We start from the raw sequence: 19,261 nt of genomic DNA on the forward strand, positions 1-19,261 counted from the left end.
CGTTTGCTGGATAGATGAGTGAGAAGGATCCAGGAATGAACCAGTGAGGGGGGAAGGGGAGAGGGAGCGCACCCCAGCATTGCTGAGGTACAAGCAGGGCCAGCGGCTATGTGTCCAGAACTGTGGACTGGGGGTCTATCTACCTGTGTTGGTAAAAGAGGATTTGCCAGGAAAGTTAATGAAGTCCACAAGGGAAATGCTGTCCATTGAAGAGACGATGGTCTGTAGCAGCACCATTTCCTTTCAATGTGTCTGGTAAGGTAATGTGTCTCCAGCAGAGGGTCCTGGGATGGATGTCTCTGGTCTCTCATCCAGCAGACACCATGGACACATTGCTCAAGGGAAGTAAAGGGATGTCCTGTTTCCACGTTCATTCGCTTGTTGGTTGGGGCTTTTATTCAATAGACATTTATGAATTTCTTTTTACACGTTAGGCACAGTGTGCTGGCCTCTGGGGAGGCTACAGAGCAAGAGTACACATGCTTGGGAATTTTATGATAAAATGTTTTTTTTATTCCACTCATTATTACTTATTTATTGACACATGAACCACCGTTCCGCTTACCTTGTTCTGCCGCTGCCAATACATAGCAGAGCCTCCAGTAAACTGAACAGAAAACTGTAATTTACCTCTGGACCTGACGGAAACCAGAAACCAGGAAATCTGAAAGTCCGTAGTGAGATGGGCAGGTTCAGGAAAGACAGACTAGACAAACAGAAGGGAAGAGAAGGAAGGGGAGCAGAGAGAAAGGGCAGGGAAGAGAGGAGGTGTCTTAGTTTGCCCTCTATTGCTGTGATAAAGATGCCACAACCAAAAGCAACTTGGCAGGAAAGGGTTTGTTGGGTTCATACATCCCCATCACAGTCCATCATTGAGGGAAGTCAGGGTGGGAACTCGGGCAGGAGCAGGGGCAGGAACCATGGAGGATTGCTGCTTCCTGGCTTGTTCCGATTGCTGGATTGCTCACTTGCTCAGTTCTCTCTCTTATACAGCCCAGGGCCACTTGCTCAGGGGTGGCACCCCCACCGTGAACTGGGCCCTCTCACATCAATCATTAATCAAGTAAACGACCCACAGACTCGCCTACAGGCCAATCTGATGGAGGTGTTCCCTCACTTGAAGTTCCCTCTTCCTGGATGATCCTGGCTTGTGTCAAGTTGACAGAAACCTAACCAGCACAGGGGACCAGGGAGGTGGGGGACCAGGGAGGAGGAAGAGAGTGAGGAGGAAGGGAAGTGGGGGGAGGCAGGGCCAGGGAGGAGGAGAAGAGAAAGGAGGAAGTGGGGGGGAGGGGAGGGCAGGATGAGGGTAGCAGAGAGGAGAAGGGGGGCAGAGATAGTGAGGTCCATGGACGGAAGCAGGGAAATTGGGCATCTGAATGAGGGGATATGGGAGGCATGGGTGGAGAGAGAGGTGACAGAGGACGAAACCAGAGAAGAGGACACAAAGAGGGGCCAAGGGGCAGGGAGCAGCTTGAGGAGGGGGAGTCAAAGCTCAGGCGGTGTCTTCTCAGCTGCAGGCGGCCTGTGGTGGGATCAGAAGGGAGGCTGTTTGAGGGGCCTAGTTTAACGTGATGTTTTCTCTTTCACCACAGCTAAGAAGAAATGGGTGAAGACGGCCAGAACATGGAAGAAGCAGGAGATTCAACTCTGTCTCTCCCTCCATGGTGCCTGTGATTTTTTTTCTCTTGGGCTCCAGGTTGTGGCAAAAGGTGTCCACGGAGAGCTGTTCACCTGAGGCCAGCTGAGGTGAGTCTCTCTGACATGGGCCTCCTCCCTCAGGCCCTGGCAACTTCCCTGAGCATTGCAGGCCACTGCTTCCCCAAATGGCTTCTTCCTCAGAGCTGCTCTGGAGCAACCTTGAACACACCCATTCTTTTCCATTACCTGAGAGCAGGGCAGGGTCAGGGAGAACAGTTTCCTGCTTCTTTATTTCGTGTTTCTTCAGCACCCATTCCTCCTTCCGGTTTTATACTTTTCTGATTCTTTCATGAAGTAAGAGACCATCAGTGAAAGCACTTTAACATACCCTAGGACGCAAGAGTTCAAGGAGGAAGATTTCTGTGTGAAGAATCAGTTCTCTTTGCCTTGGAGAATGATCGGGCTGCAGAGGCGTTCAGAGGGCCCATCAGGTGGATAAATTCCATGATGTGAGCCAAGCGGTCAGATCTCTGGCTGCCTCTATTAGCTGGAGCCTCAGGCCAGGCTTGGCTAGCCCAAGGCAAATGCCATTAGGATATAACTTTTCAGCCCCAGGTGGGCATCTCTTCATGTCTCAGTCTGTTTTCTGTTGCTGCAGCACAGTGGTCCTCAACCTTCCTAATGCCATGACTCTTTAATATAGTTCCTCGTGTTGTGGTGGCCCCTCAACTATGAAATTATTTTTGTTGCTACTTCATAACTGCAATTTTGATACTGTTATGAATCATAATGTAAGTATCTGTGTTTTCTGATGGTTTTAGGTGATCCCTGTGAAAAGGCTGTTTGACCCAAAGGGGTCTCGACCCATGGGTTGAGAAATACTGCTTTAGCAGACTACCTGAAACGGGATAATTTATAGAGGAAAGATGTTCATTTTCTGGAAGTCCTCTGGCTTCATTTGGCTTCTGGTGAAGGCCTTAGGTGGGAGGAAGGGCAATTAGCCCCATGCCAGAGAGATCACACACTGAGAGGGAGTTAGGGAGAGCCTGGGGAAGCAGAACACACTATGTAACTCACACTCCTACAGAGTATAACTCACTCTGTGGGAGCTACATTCATCTGTTCAAGAGGGCAGAGGCCCCATGACACCAACCATCTCTTAAAGACCTCGATATCACTCAGTACTGTTGCATTGGCATTTAATCTCAGCATGGGTTTTTGCAGAGACAAACCATATTCAAGCCAGAATAGTTAGGCTTACTTGAATAGGGACAAAACCGTTATAGAGTTTAGGCCAAAGGAAGCTAGTGCCATTGAATGTGAATTGAAAAAAAAAAATACAGCCAGTCTATTTGAAGGACACTAAGCCAATAAGTAGAATCAGTCAGGCAATTACTTTATAGAGATTGCTCTGGCACTGGCCTCACATCCTTTTGAGTCCGTGTTTCAATGCTTCTGACTTGTTTTTGCTTTGCATTGGTAGGCTCTAAGTGTGGTTTTAGGTTTTAATCCATTACCCAGACTGTCAACGCCTGTCACTGGCTCTGTCCAGCATTTCCAGAGGCTTGGGTCAGTTGGAGGATAATCATATTAGATTACATTGAGTATCATATAACAATTCGCAAACACTTGTTCCATGCTGCAGCTCCCTGAAGCCTCAGGCAGTTCTCAGGCGGCTGATCATCTCTACTTTGTGGATGAGGAAGCAGGAGGCCCAGAGATGGGAACTGAGCAGCCCAAGTGACAGGTCAGCTTTCCTGACTTCAAGTGTATGCTTTTTCTGCAAACCTGCTGCCTGCCTACGACATCAGAATAACAATAATAACCTGATATGAATCACTGAAGCACTAGATGCTTTGCACTGCATTGATGTACATGATCTCATTTTGTTCTCCCATCAGGCACATGAATCGCTGCTATTTCCCTCATATGAAAGATAAGAAAACGGAAGCAGAAAGAGGCGAAATAAGTCGGTTCACCATCACATGGAGCAGGAAGTAAAGAGCTAAGCCTAGCTAATCTTACCTTAGCTGCTGTTCTTAACTTCTGAGTGCTCTCCCAACCCGTCAGAGGCGGGGCATCCAATCCAAACTGGCCTCCTGTTTTCAGTTGTTCATTAAGCTTTATTGATATTATAAAGGGGAGGATGGGAAAAATGGAGGGAGAGGCTTTAACTGGGGAGCGGGAGAAAGGGCTATACAGAAATAGAGGAAGGGAGGGGAGGAGCACTAAATAATACTAACAATGTTTGAACAGCTATAGGGAATTGTATTCTTTTTATGTTTACCTAAAACTATACAGCACACACACACACACACACACACACACACACACACACACACACAGAGAGAGAGAGAGAGAGAGAGAGAGAGAGAGAGAGAGAGAGAGAGAGAGAGAGAGAGAGAGAGAGAGACACATACACACGGTTTAAATGAAGTTCAGCCACTTGGGGTGATAATGCTTCCTCAAAGATCCATGGACTAACAAAGTCGTTGTGTTTTATAGATGTCACAGCTGGGTCAGGCTAGTGGTTAGCTCCATCCCTTGGCACCTTGCACAGCACCTTTTGTTACTGTGAAAGTCAGTCCCCTGGGAGAAGCCTTCTGGTTCAACTCCAGCTGGATTCCTCTAAGTCTAGTCTGAAGTGTATGGCATCTTCAGCAAGAGGGACAACTTCTGGAAAGAGAGACATGAGGGGGGCGGAGAGGGAGAGGAAGAGGGAGAGACAGAGAGAGAAGAAACCATGAATTTGAGAAAGAGTTGTAGGGAGGTGGACACAGGAGGGGGAAAATGATATAAATATGGTATACATATATGAAATAAAAAGGTCTATTCTGTGTAATACCAGAAATCTTATTTACCTAGTTTACTGTAGACAAAAAAATGAAATTTGGACATTTTCTAGGTCTTCTGGGTTGGGGTTCCAAAGAAGGCCAGCAGGTTTTGAGATATAGAGAGGGACATTATGAAGCTTGAAAGGAGAAGGAAGTGGGCACCTCCCTTTCTGTTGTAGCTAGGGATTGAAGAGTATGCCTGTGCAGGGGACCAAGCCACTGGGTCCTCTAGTCACCGAGCTGCTGACATCCGCTTTTCACAGCACCATGCACTCTGCTTTCCCAGTTAAATTGTTCATAATAATAGATCAGACATGGACCATCCTGTTAGCTTTGGCAAAACAAATTCTGACATGTTTTGATATTAGAACTAAAAATATGTTCTCAACGAGCTGAGGAGCTGTAAATGCTGGAATCACACTAATCGTAATGGACAGACTGCTCTCTGCCAGCCAGCCCCGATCATTATAACCAGCAAATCAGCCACAGCTAATGGGAGCCTTGAGTCTCCTTCTGGTTCTGATTCACCTTCTCTCATTTACCATGTGGGGGTAGGAGGGGAGAGGAGAAGCTCCTAGGTCACCTTGGTGTGGTCCTTGTGATGCCTCTGTCACCTGGAATCTTCCTAGGCAGCTACATGATTGTCGGGGCCAGCGTTGGTCAGCCAGGGCTGGGAAGCTGTTTCAGGAATGAGCTTCACAGCCTCATGTGTCTTCTTGGAAACAGTCGTGGTGGTGTTCGGCGGGTTGGGTGGTAAGTACTGCCCTTGAACATGTGCATTAGCATCCTCCTTTCTGCAATTATTCTACAGGGCAGTGATGTGTGGAGGTGCACGGCCTCTAACACTCCTCCTCAAACAGCCTTTCCTCCATCTCCACCTAAACTTCTTTTCTGAGTCTGACTCCCCGAGTGTCTGCCACACACCGGCCTCTACACCCCCAGCTCTGAGAAGGAACTGGCTGGCTGCAATCCCAGATGAATTTTGGATCTGTGGCCCCTCCCCTTTGAAGTGTGCAAGGGGGCCAGCAGTGGGAAGATGGCTCTGTAGAAGTAACCTTCTTATTAAATAAGAAACACAGAGCCAATGTAAAAATAAAAGCCCAAGAGGTCCGAGCTAAGAGCCTTGCCCTTCCTGCTTCAGCGATCCTCTTCAGCCAAGAGAGACCTACTTCCTGTGTATTTGTCTTTATATAGACTTTCTGTTCTGCCTTCTCATTGGTTGTAAACCCAACCACATGACTGCCTCGTCACTGCCTGTCTGTACAGACCTCCAGGTCTTCTATGGTTGGTATTGAGATTAAAGGCGTGTATCTCCAATGCTGGCTGTATCTTTGGCCACACAGAGATCTACCTAGCTCTGCCTACCAAGTGCTGGGATTAAAGGCGTGCACCGCAAATGCCCATGGCTCCCTTTCTTCTTGAGTCCAGAGGGGTTGTGAACTATAAAGTAGCCTTGCAGGTTGTTGTGACGGTTCCCTCCCAAAGGAGGCTTGAACACGACACATATTGCCTGGTCATTGGTAAGCTTGCTAGAATACATGTGACTAGTATAGCTGCAAGGTTTCTCAGGTCTTGCCTGGCCCCCAGGTCCCACAGCCGCCTATAAAAGAATCATTCAGAAGCTTAATATTAATTACCAATTGCATGGCCTATGGCAGGCTTCTCGCTAGCTAGCTCTTATAACTTGATCCGTTTCTATTAATCTGTAAGTTGCCACGTGGCCATGGCTTACCGGTAATTTCACATCTTGCTTCTCCTGGAGGTGCTGGCGTCTCTCTCTTCAGTTTCCTGCCTAGCTATAACCTGACTCACCATAGGCCAAATGGTTTCATTTACCAACTAATCAGAGCAACACATGTTCACAGCATACAGAAAGACATCCCACAGCAGACCAGCGCTCTTTATTCCCCCCTATGGCAATGTAAGGGTGGGCTGAGAGGGCCAGAGCTATACTCGATGGAATGAACAGACAGAGTGTGGTGGGAAGAACACAGGACTTCTTGACCTATTCCCAAGATAATGGCTTCATGGATAACTCTTACTGAAGAAGTTGGAGAGAACAAGAACCCAAGTTCCCCATTCGGATTTGTTGTCAAGTGGTGGAGACTGTGGGTCCCTTCCTTCCAGGACCTCCACTTTCGGCATGTAAGAGAGGGAAGCAAAGTAGGTAGGTTGAGCATCCCCCAAAGCATTTTGCTGGACTGCCTGCCCTGTCAGAGGACCTGTGAGAAAGGTTTCATGGTTGATTAAGTTTGGAAAGCAAATGATTTCTTCCTTGAAAGTCATAATTTACATTTGCATAATAAAACCTCCTAGCCATCCTAGAATTTAAAAGGGGATTCATTTTAATGCCTAGTTTCATGTGCCAAAACTTATGGAAAGCTTACTGTGTGCTAGTGACCATGCTGTGTGTTGTGTGTGAACACTTTATTCCCCAAATGACCTGTAAGATACAGGTGTTCATAATGCTCCATTTTGTAGATGTGGAAACAAGGACTCAGAAAGGCTGAGTAACTAGCTCAGAGTGAGGAATAAAAAGTTTTGCCATATGATTTTGGGACCAAAGTTCATGTTTATCCCCAAGAGACAGTCGTGTGTGTGTGTGTGTGTGTGTGTGTGTGTGTGTGTGTGTGTGTGTTGCATGGAAATTAATCTCCAGTTTATTTTCTGAGGCAAAGGTCTCTCTGGAGCTTATTGGTTCCAGCTAGCCTAGTGTGTGGGGGGTTGGGAGGGACTGGGGTGGGGGGTGGTGGGTCCTCTGTCTCTGCCTCATGAATGCTGGATTACAGGTGGCAGCCATGCCCACACAGTTTTTGTTTGTTTGTTTGTTTTTGTTTTGTTTTTTGAGACAGGGTTTCTCTGTGTAGATTTGGAGCCTTTCCTGGAACTCACTCTGTAGACCAAGCTGGCCTCGAACTGACAGAGATCCGCCTGCCTCTGCCTCCCAAGTGCTGGGATTAAAGGCATGTGCCACCACCACCCGGATAGCCCACACAGTTTTTATGTGGATTCTTAGGAACTAAACGCTAGTCCTCATACTTGCATGGAAAGTGCTTTATCCATTGAGCCATGTCTCTGGCTCCTAGCCCACTATTTCTTTAGTCTCTTATAGTCATTACAATGCTTTTCTTGTACATTTTGTTTTTGATGTTTATTACCATAATCTGAGATATAAATGCTTTATATTTATCTGAAATAAATTATTTTACATTATAAACTTTTTTATAAGTAAAAAATAAAAACAATGTAAAATATACATAACCAATAAGTACATTCACTACATTAGAACATGTTCAATGCCATTAGTCCTCAGGAAGTATAAGTCAAAACCATACTACCATTTTGTTTTGACTAGGATGTAATAATTAAAATGGCAGGACAATAGTGTTGGCAAGCATGCAGAGGTATTAAATGGCCATATGCTACTGGAGAGAGCATGGACTTGCAGTTCTTCAGAGAGTTAAATAGAGTTACTGTATGACCCAGCAGTTTATATGCAGGATAAATGAAAACATTATGGCCATACAAAATTTATATATGAATATTAAAAACACCATTGTTTGTGAGTGATATATGGATAAGCAAAATATGATATATGGAATATTTACATGGTTATATATAGGGAATATTATTCAGTCATTCATAAGAATGAAGTACTGATGCAGGTTTCAATATGGATGAATCTTAAAAACATTATGTTAAGTGAAAGTGAGACATGAATGATCATTTTAGATGATTTCCTTTATAAAAAAAAAAGGTCCAGAATAAATAATCATATAGAGGCATAAAACAGATCAGTTGTTACTTAGGGAGAGCACATATGGGAAGATGGTTGGGGACAATAACTAAAGAGTGTGGAGTATCTTTTTGTGGCAATGACAGTGCTCAGGAATTGTTTGTGGTGACCACTTTTCAACTCTGAACAAAAGAGAGGCCTTTATACTCTAAATGAGTGAACTTGTGATGGGTGAATTCTATGTATAAAGCTGTTATCCCCTTCTCTCATGCTTCAAACTCTCCACAGTATTTAAAACAAATTTGAAGAGGGGGTCAACCTTAACGCCATAGGCTCTCCTGGTTCTCTTCTCTCCTGGTCTCTGGTCACTTGTATTGTGGAGACCCATAGAGACACTGTCACTCACTGACAGTGGAAAGGGAGGCCAGGAGCAAGATGTGTATTCAGAGGCTTTCATTCAGTCACCCATCAATCATGCTTTTAGCTATTCATCCATCCAGTGTGTGTCCCTGGCCCTGCCACATGCCAGGTCCTATGCAAGGCTCTGGGACAAAGCAATTAGAAAAGTGGGCAAGATCTCTATTGAAAAGACAAACACAATCTACTTGGGACAACTGGAAAGTTCTCAGGCTCTTAGGATGCAGCTTGAGATGCTGGGCTAGGGAGCCTCCTGGGGAAGGCTGGGGAAGCTTCTGGAAGAAGCGATATCTCAGTTTACTGCTGAAGGTGACATGGCTAGGCAGTGTTTAAGATCACTGAACAGTCAGACCAAGGTGGTTAGAGAGTAGGGTGAGGGTTGGTAATGTCAAACCCTGGGAAAGAAAGGCCTAGTGACCTTGATAAGGACTCTGGGGCAAGAGGGAGTCCCAAAAAGCTTGGAGGCAGAGAGCTATCGTCATCGAAACAGGCGTACTGTTTTTGTTCTCCCAAACTGCATTTAAATTCAATCTTTTGCTTCCACATTTTATAATTATTACTGTATACCTAATTTCACCAACAGTTTTGCTACATTGTGTAGTTTTTCTTAAAATTGTTTTTATTTATTTGACAATGTCATCCATGTGTACAATGTACTTCGGCCATACTCACTTCTCATTACGCCCTGTATTCCCCTCCCATGCCCACTAGTGTGTAATAAAATCTCGAGAGCCTGTTTGGAGGTTCCAGCAGGGGAGCACAGCTACTTGTATACCCTTGACCAAAGACAGAGAGAGCCTCCTCTATTGGGTAAGGTCGTCCTCGTACACTGAGCACTCAGCTTTGGGAGGGATGCCCATGGAGCAGTGAGGGAGGAAGGGGACACCAGCCTAGTCAGCCCTGGTGATGAACGGGGTGACAGAGGTGGCCGCCAGATCGCCCTCACATCCTTGTGCATTCTATCTTTAGTGTCGAACATGGAGGTTATTATTAGGCATTGCTCCTCCAAACCCTTGACGGGCTTTAGTCTGCACGACAATAGCCACCTTTATTTCCCTGTGTACGCGTCCCCTGCTCCCCTCCTTGGCCGTCACTGCAGTGTGCCTTATACGTGCACTGTATTTCACAAAGGTATTTTTAGGAGTGAATAGCAAAGGGACTGAAAGTCTCGGGGCCCTAACTGGTCTCCCATCATGCTTTCTAAACAACACTCTTTTCCCCCATCACTAAGTAACATTTTTCATGATAAGAACTAACTAGTATTTAGTCCTTCCTTCTGTCCTTTCCCATCTTTGGCCAAAGCATCATTTCTTGAACACACCATTTGTGTAAATTCATTCCACAACTGGTCTAGTGGCTGAGCTGCTCTTTGTATTTTTAGCCTATCCTAAAGTAAGGAAACCACATGGAAACTCAAGAGGCTTTGGAGCAGGAAAGCCTTGGGACATGAACTACAACAAAAGCAAGCTTACATCACCTCAACACAACATTGCCAAGCTGCCCTACCCTGTGCTTTCATGTCAGAATTTAAAAATTTTACCATGAAAGTCATAGCTGTGGTGTTTGTTTGTTTGTTTGTTTTTGGTACCACTTTGGCACCATTTGGCCCATTAAGAGAATCCAGTTTGGAAAAGCAGTGGCCTTTGTGGCATTAGCACTCTCCTCTGAAATGCTGTCAAAAATCAACATGACATTTAAACATCCTCATCACTGTTGCAGATTAAAGAGAAAGGCCCCTCATTTTGTGCAGCCCTACAATAATAATAATGCAGTTCCTACCTTATATTTAGAGCACTTTGTCCCTTACTGGAGCTGAGTGTGTTCATGTTTAACATGAGAGTTGACACTAGGGAGGTTTGAGCTGAAGGAGACTGTCTTGCCCAGCAATACATGAGTGATATGGTATACTGGCATCAGCATGGTTTAAGGCTTGAATGCTGAAATACAACATTTCTTCTTTGAGATTTCTTTGCTGGAATATGAGAGCACAGGAGATTTTATGAGAGTTAGGAAGTCTATTGTGAAGCAAGTCAGGAGAACCAGGAATTAGCTTCTAACTTTATTCCTAATTATTTCACTGTATTCTGCAAGGCTTTGGGGAAAAACAGCATTTTGAGTTTTCTGATAAATTTCACATGGGTTGGCTGGAAGGGAAGTGGCATCAGAAGGCATGGTGCATGCACAGAAAAGGGCATTCGTTCTTTTAGATTCTCCAAACAGTTGGCTAACACATGTCATCAATGCCCAGGGCCACCAATGCCAGGCAAGCTTGTTCAAAATGTGGGCAATTTCTCCATGGCCATGGATCTCCTGTGGTACAGTGGAGCATGCCCAGTGTGGATGCCCGACATTGATCCCTGATTACGCACTGTCTTCTCTGACCTCTAAAGAGAGATGCTAAGCTGCCAAGTGAGCTGGTTGGTGTCTTGGTTTTGGAAAGTCCTTTCAGTCTGGGCTTTTGGTGGTTCTCTGACTTCGTCCTAAGGGAGGCTTAGCTCTCTATCTGGCATGGCCTCCAATGAAGCAACTCCCATAACCTCATCACAAGCAACCACCTGTTGAGTGGAGGGGATCCTCTGTGATGTTAGATTACCCTCTTCAAGTCATGGCTTATATTATCATGGGTTGGCAAGGAGAAAGCATCTCAGAAGCCAGAGAGAAAAAGACAGCATTCATATCCTTTCAGGTTTCGGTGTGGGATGTAGATGATGTAATGGCTGAAGGAGAACTGGAGCTAATTATGCAGTTGTAGAATGGGCCTGCTTGTTAAATAAACCAATATTAACAGGTTATTCAAGGATGGGGAAGTTTGAGTGACGGTTGCAGGTGGTCCTGGAAAAAAAAAATCTATTTATCTTCTTTGTTAAGAAGACGTATCAGCTGATTCTTAGTGAGAGACTCCATGAGATAGATTACAAGTAGTGCCTCCTTCCTGCCAGATGCAAGTGAGTTAGTATTATGTGCATTGTATCTACAGCTTTTCAGACACCACATCTGGTGTTTGTCAAGATGCTTTGTCTCAGAGGGCCTTCCTACCTTAAATGTTATTTTCCGGGGTCAAACAGGCTGCTCCTGATGCATGAACTGGCTGCGTAACTAGATGATACTTAATACTTGCAGGTTGTATACTTGAGTCAGCATAAGGATAACTCTCTCTCTCTCTCTCTCTCTCTCTCTCTCTCTCTCTCTCTCTCTCTCTCACACACACACACACACACACACACACACACACATGCTGCTGTCATACAGCATTCTTTAAAAAAGCACACCAGATCATGTCTGACATCAATCAATTGGCTTCTCTCTTGCTATGACTTTGGGACCTAAGACCACAGATTCTGCATAGCAGAACCTGGTAGTGTTTGTTAAATCACTAAGTGAATGTCACTCTCACACTTAAGATCTTTAGGTAATGGTTGTGGTTTGGATCTTAAGTGTCTCTCTGAGACTATGTGCTAATGGCTTGTTCAGGTGACAATGGAACCTTCAGGAAGTGGGTCCTAGAGGATGTTAGGTCATTAAGGGGGTTCTTTGAAGGGGCTGTTGGAACCCTGGCTCCTGTCATTCTGCTTCTCTTTGCTTCCTGGCTGCCGTGAGGTGAGCATCTCTGCTCTGCTTCACATCTCTGTAGTGTTCCAGCATTCTACAAGCCCAGATGCCACATAGCCAAGCAACCATGAACTAAAACCTCCAAAACCATGAGCCAAATAAGGCCTTTTATCTCGAGTAGTCACTGCCACAGAAAGATCACTAACTCAGATGCCTCCCCACTTAATCAGTCAAGGATATACATCAAACTTCTCAAAATGGCACAGAAGGCAGAGGCTTCATGGCTCAGTCTGTTATTCTCTGCAGCTTCCTCTCCCACCACTTAGCCAGCTCTCCTGATCTCTCCCCAAAGACACATATTCAACCTGTATTAGAGCCACCCTATACTACCTGTGGGTTCCAACAGTGTACTGTTCAGTACCCATGCTTCTATCTATCTGCATCTGGGTGTCATTTCTGAGTCCTAAATTCAGACTGCTCGAGCCTGACTTCCTCCGTGTGGTCTCCGGGATCCCTCCGAGTGAAAGTAGGCCTTGTCTGCATCTGCTACACTTCTGTTATCTTGGGTTTGCTAATTAATCTCCTGAGAGTGGAGAGCTTGACTTAACGGACCAGGTCATCATTTTGAACATGCCCTCAATGCCCAACTCATTTTAGGGATTCAGGAAAAGAAAAAAAAAACCTGTTCATTAACAAAGACCTTTTCTCCCCCCTTTGCAATAATTCTTCCAAGAGGTTGTGTTATCCTTATTCCTGTAAATCAACAACTGATGTGTGTGTGTGTGTGTGTGTGTGTGTGTGTGTGTGTGCGCGCACACGCGCTTCAGGTGGAGGTGGAAGGGGAATAGATGAGGTATAAGTCAGCTGAGAAGTCAGAATTGTAGACTCTCACCTACCTCTGTGGAGACCCTTATTTTTGCAGTCCCTAGATCAGTTATTTTAACTTATTGTGCAAATTTAGAAAGACAATATCAAAATCCAACTCTGAAACCCCACAACCCAGCTAAGAATAAGTCTGACAAATCAGTAAAGTACAACATGTAGAGAGATAAAATGTATAATTTTTATTTCTTAGTTTATTATTTTAAAAACCATGAAAGACAGAGGAAGTTGTAAGAAGAGTTTGGGAAGCAAGCCTGGGAGATATCTGTTGGGGAGCAGAAGGTAGGACAGGGAAGCAGGAATCTGATCTCACTGGAGACCCCTGAGAAGAGGGTGGATCTACCACAGGCTTATCTAAGAGACAACGAGGCTGGGTTATTGTCTCTCAGGTCTGCTTTTGAGGAATAAACTTTCATCTTGCTTTGTGCTCAGCCTCACTGTACTGCTGTGCCAGAGTCTTGGGTCCTCCTGACAGCAGGCACCAGTGTCTTTAGGTGAATGCTGAAGGGGTAGAGAGGCCTGTAGTGAGAGAATGTGCAACACCAGTTAAGAAGCCTCGAGTGCTTTCCTTGCATTTGCTCACAGGAACCAGGCTCTGAATTTGCAATAATATGTGCACAACGTAAACCTACAAGATCAAGTTAGGTAGCTGGTTCTCAGCTGGGTGGAATTTAGCCTCCTCCCTTGGGGGCTAGTTACCAATGTCTGAAATCAGTTTTAGCTGTCACAAGTGGGTGCGTGAGAGTTCCACTGGTTTCTAGTGGTCAGGAACCTAACTACCCTTAAACTAATATCTAGTCTAAAATTTCAATAGCGCTGAGCATCTCTGGGTTAGGTTTATTAAAAATTTCAGATAAGAACACAAAGGTTCAGAGACATCAAATAGCTTCCTTAGGCTTATAAACCCAGTGCACGGCCAGGATTGGAACTGGACTTCATCTATTTCCAAAGTCTGTGCCTTCTAGAGACCAAGAAAGACCCTGAATCTCAGAGGCTTACTGAAAAACAGGACAACTTCAAACAAACAAACAAACAAACAAACAAACAAACAAACAAACAAACATCCCCAGACTTGTATTGGCCATGCCTCCTAGTCCAGAACTTCAAAGGCCCCTGGAGTTGGCTGCAGCTGGTTGGAGCTGGCTGGAGCTGGCTGGAGCTGGCTGGAGCTGGCTGGAGCTGGCTGGAGCAGGTTGGAAGTGGAAGGAGGTGGGGAAAGAGAATCTTTCCCATCTTCCCCTGGACTTGCTTTCTCCTGGGCAAGTTGGGGCAGGTTCCCTGGGCACAAATCCCAGATTTGCATACCAGGACTGGCCAGATGCCCTTAGCTGGAAGCCCCAACTCCTTTGCAATGTACAAGGTTGCCCTTCTGCAGCCAAAGTTGGCTGGCAGTTCTTTGTGGAGTGGCAGCTCCCCACATTCCCCCAGGCTTGGGACGGTCTTCTGGCAAGCATGTGGGGTGAAGAGTTACAGGTGGTGCAGACATGGTTTGGAAGGAATCCCAGCTGGGGCAATACCAGGAGCCTTCTGATGGCTAACCAGATAACTGTGGCTGCTTGCAGATTCCCAGGAACCTTTCCGACTCCAGGAAACTAGCTTCAAGGGTAACAAGGGCTTCTGAGAAACTAGAAGAAGCTCAGAAAGGAAACTGCTCTGTCATTTTTGCCTTCTTAGCTTGTAAATATTTTGCAATAGCACTGAATTCTCCATTGCCACATCCCTTAAGATGAGGAATCGGCCTAGCAATGGGTAGAGAGCATGGGGCTCACGACACAAAGAACAGATACAAAGGGAAGGCTTGCTGCAGGTACTGATGGGTCTCTGAACTTAGCTGTTTGTTTTTTGAGGGGTGAGGGACACCTCATTTTTCTTTGGGCAAAGGCGAGGCATAGGCTCCTTTTGAGAGCTCTCAGCTCTGAAGTGTCACATCTTCTGGTTTCCAGACCCACATCTTGCCTCGGGGGAACTGACAGCCATCCCACATGCTGTTCCTGGTCTGTTTAATCAAACTTTCATTTGATGTTGGTTGAAATTTCACATGTGGACCAAATACAGAGAGATGAAGTGATTCCAGCAGCTTGAAGAGAAGGCAAGTATTAACCTTTGATATTAAATAAATTAAAACATAGGACGTTGTAATAACCTGTTTCAGGGGACACCAAGTAGAAGCTAGTTCATTTGTTCATTCATTACTTCATTTTTTCACTAGTTTGGCAAGCAATTACTAAGGACTTACCCTGCTTAGAGCTTTTCATAGGTGTTGTGGGGATTATTAAGGGGAGTGTGGTGAAGCTTGAAATCTAATGAGGGAGAGATGATAAGCTAGCCCACACTGCAGGGTGTAAATATGACAACAGAAGTTGGCAAACTGGCAAACTACAGAAACTCTTTCCCACTTCCAGGCTATAAAATGATTCTGGCTTAGAGAAGAGGAAACAAATATGGAGTATATTTCTAAGAAAGTGAACTATGGTGGAGGAAGAGAAAACTAGTATTTTCTCAAGGGCTAGGCATGGAGAAAACATCCCAACCAAGCAGGCTTGGCTCTTAAATAACGTGTTCCTTTACCATCATCTTGTCCTATCTTTCTGTTGTCATTTCTCTTTAGAAGAGCAAACTTTTTGTATTATATATCAGTAGTCTCAAGACATAGCTTGTGGACCACTGCATGTGGGATGGCTGTCAGTTCCCCCGAGGCAAGATGTGGGTCTGGAAACCAGAAGATGTGACACTTCAGAGCTGAGAGCTCTCAAAAGGAGCCTATGCCTCGCCTTTGCCCAAAGAAAAATGAGGTGTCCCTCACCCCTCAAAAAACAAACAGCTAAGTTCAGAGACCCATCAGTACCTGCAGCAAGCCTTCCCTTTGTATCTGTTCTTTGTGTCGTGAGCCCCATGCTCTCTACCCATTGCTAGGCCGATTCCTCATGTACAGTGGTCGATGTACAGAAATCCATGGTGCGCTTACTAATGATTAGAGTGATTTGATGATTTTTTTTTTGTCAACTGATAATTGTGAAAAATTTGAGCTTAATCTGTGCATTGTGTCCTTCTTTCACTCCCCCCTTTTCTTTCTGTACCGAGGACTGAACCTGGGGTCCCAAGCGTGTTAGGGAAGTGCGTTTCCACTATGCTATGTCCCCAGCTCATAACTGCACTCTTTTCAGTGGTTTGTTCTTACTCTTTGGCAAAACTGTCCCTCTGCGGTCCACTGGAAGGAAAACAATGAGATGCTTTTCTACCCATAGGTGTTCTGAGAACACTTTGTGACCCATCACTGACCTCTGCATTTCCACCATAGTATAAGCTACCTTATGGTAAAAACTATTTGTGTGTGTGTGTGTGTGTGTGTGTGTGTGTGTGTGTGTGTGTGTGTGTGTGCTCATATCTCAGTGTTGAGTTCATGAGTAAGTGACCTTCATCTTCTGCTGTAGTAGATTGGAACAAGGAAAGAACTTAGGTCAACTATCACTGAATGTTTTCCAACTTTTGGAGGCTCATTGATAGTTCTCAACTTGAATTAACACTTGGTTTCATACATTCATTAACAAGAAAAGTATCCATGATCTGACTGTCCTAGAGATTTTTTTTTATACAGGCTGTGGGACTCAGGCTCAATGTTCTGTTATTTTGTGAATATTTTTGAAGCCACAGAGCCCTTATATAGCCTTCTGTAGTTCTAAATTTTTCTTAAAATTCACAAACAATGATCTGACAGATGTTACACTTTTATAAGCCCATTGTTTCATGCACTACTCTTGATTATTCTTCTTCCTTTGACCAAAGTCTCTAAACACTTGTTAAGTATCTGGGTTGATGTTGTACTAGGTACCAGAGATGCAAAGATAAAACACGAACTTCCCACTTTCTAGAGACTAGAAATCTAGCAGGAGAGTTAGGAACATGACTATGAAACGCAATATGGAATTATAGGTACTATGTTGGGCATTTGTAGAGGAAACAAAGACATTCAGGATTTGAAGCTGTTAGTTTCACGTCAAAAGCCAGAGAGTGTTCACAAAAGAGATATTTCTTAGATTCAGGTGGAAATGTGAGTGGGGTTCTGTCAAGAGGAGAGTACTGCTGCCCTCGGCCCTGCATCACATCGTGGCTGAGAGTTTGTCACCACTACCATCATCATGACCACCACTCCCATTACCATCACCACCATGTTATGATTATATTAACCTTTCATCATTGTGGCCAAAGTACCTTATAAAAAAATCACTCCGCAGGGGAAGGATTTATTTCTTCTCTCAATTTCAGAGCGCTTGGGTCGTGTTGACTTACTTCCATGTGTTTCAGAAGAACATCTTAGTGTAGGAAGAAAGGGTAAAGAAGGGTCTCATGGTGGACAGGGGACAGAATCAGTGTCACAAAGGGGATAAGAAAAAGAGGGCCACACCCCAGGGAGAAATTCCTCCAAATTGGTCTTACCTGCTTAAGTTTCCAAAACCATCCAAAATGGTTCTATCAGCTGGAAGCAAGCCCCCAAACAATAAGCCTGGGAGGGACTATTTCTATTGGAATAATAATAATGGTCATTCTACCACCCCGGTCATCAGTGCCCATTATAAACACCATTTCCATCTCTGTCACCACTGTCATCATCTCCATTGCCACTACGACTACCTTACTGCCAGGATTACTAATGCTCCTGTTGGCTGGCATGGGTCTGTTACTTGCCACATACAGGCATAATACTGAGGGAGGACTTCTTTGCCTAATATCATGTAATCTTTTCAACCTATAAAGCAGTCTCTCTTAGGGTTTCCAACTCAAAAGTCAAGAAATACAGGCATGGGGGCAAGAATTATTTGCCCTATTAGTGCCTCCAAGTAGGGGCAGGATTCCAACTCAAGTCTGCTTAGCCCAGAAAGCAAGCATTTCACTGGGTCTCTCAAGAGTCTTAAACGTAAGGCCAGATGTTTAGCTTTATCATTTTGCTAAGTATTTCATTGCCTAGAATCTCTTTCTGTTCTTGGCAAACGTTACAAAATTTGTTTCTTAAGTTGTTTATTAAAACGCTAAACAAGATTTGTCCTGGCTAGTGTTATGTCAACTTGACATAAGCTTTTGGAAGAGGGCACCTCCGCTGAGAAAGCGTCTCCAGCAGACTGGCCGGTGGGCAAGCGTGAGGTGGGTGTGGGAACCTAGACAACTGTGGGTGGTGCCACCCCTGGGTAGATGGTCCTGGGGATACCTAAGAAAGTAGGAGGAGCAAGCCACGAGGAGCAAGTGGCATTCCTCCATAGCTCCTGTGTCAGTTCCTATCTTCAGGTTCCTGAGCAGCTTGGGTGCCAGCCTGACTTCCTTGATGATAGACAGTGTGGGAGTTTGAGGAAGAATGGCTCCCACCCTCTGCCTCTTGCTCATTGCCGCAAGGGGTGAACTAGCCAGAGCAATGCTGGAGAGCTCACCCTGGTGATGAGGACAGGGGAGAGCTGGGGGGCGGACCAACCCTGCATCTAACTATCCAGGTCCAGAACTGGGGTTAGGTGTTGGCCCACCCCCAACATCCATGCCGTCAGCGATCTGGAACATGGAGGCAGTGGGGGTGGGCAAGGGTCAGTCCTGCAGACCCAGGGCTGCAAGGTCTCCATGACACAGGCCAACAATGGGATGTCCAGGAAGAGTCCCAGTGTGGGCCCAACTATGATGGTGTAGCAGAGACCACGGGCCTCAAATCAGACCAACGATTCTTTGGGATGAATGCCCACATGTAAAAATGTATGGATAAAGGAATTTCTGTGTGACTCACTGTGTCACACTACAGCTTCCATGACAAGATTCTCCCTTTCTTCTCTTAAAATTTATTTTGTTTTATTTGGGGGGGGGGGAGATGGGTGAGATTGAGAGACATGATGTGGAGATATGATGTGAAAGATACAAAGAATAAATAAAGAGAAAGTTTAAAAAAGTGGTCCCTGTAGGCTCATACTTTTGAATGCTTAGATACCAGGAAGTGGTGTCTTTTTGAGGAGAATTAGGAGGCATGGTCTTGTTGGAATAGGCGTGGCCTTTTGGAGGAAGTGTGTCACTGGGGGTGGGCTTTAAGGTTTCATAAGCCCATGCTAGGCCTAGCCCCCATGCCCACCCACCCCCATTTGCAGATCAAGATGTAATGTTCAGCTACTGCTACAGTGCCATGCCTGCTGCTGTGCTTCCCAATATGATGATAATTGCGGCGCGCTCCTCGGCTAGC

At 45.2% G+C, this 19,261-nt stretch overlaps 1 long non-coding RNA gene across 1 annotated transcript in view; it reads left to right on the top strand.

Moving 5' to 3' along the window:
* The window catches only part of LOC121825902 (uncharacterized), a 76,007-nt gene extending 56,788 nt beyond the window's left edge, over nucleotides 1-19,219 (top strand). The window contains exons 5-8 of the long non-coding RNA XR_013048143.1: nucleotides 1,596-1,749; nucleotides 3,287-3,388; nucleotides 3,543-3,610; nucleotides 15,003-19,219. This is a non-coding gene — a long non-coding RNA (uncharacterized LOC121825902). The remainder of the gene's footprint in view (nucleotides 1-1,595; nucleotides 1,750-3,286; nucleotides 3,389-3,542; nucleotides 3,611-15,002) is intronic.
* Nucleotides 19,220-19,261: the final 42 nt, after the last annotated feature.

Source organism: Peromyscus maniculatus, chromosome 1, assembly GCF_049852395.1.
Source record: "Peromyscus maniculatus bairdii isolate BWxNUB_F1_BW_parent chromosome 1, HU_Pman_BW_mat_3.1, whole genome shotgun sequence".
In the NCBI taxonomy this organism is placed as follows: Eukaryota; Metazoa; Chordata; class Mammalia; order Rodentia; family Cricetidae; genus Peromyscus; species Peromyscus maniculatus.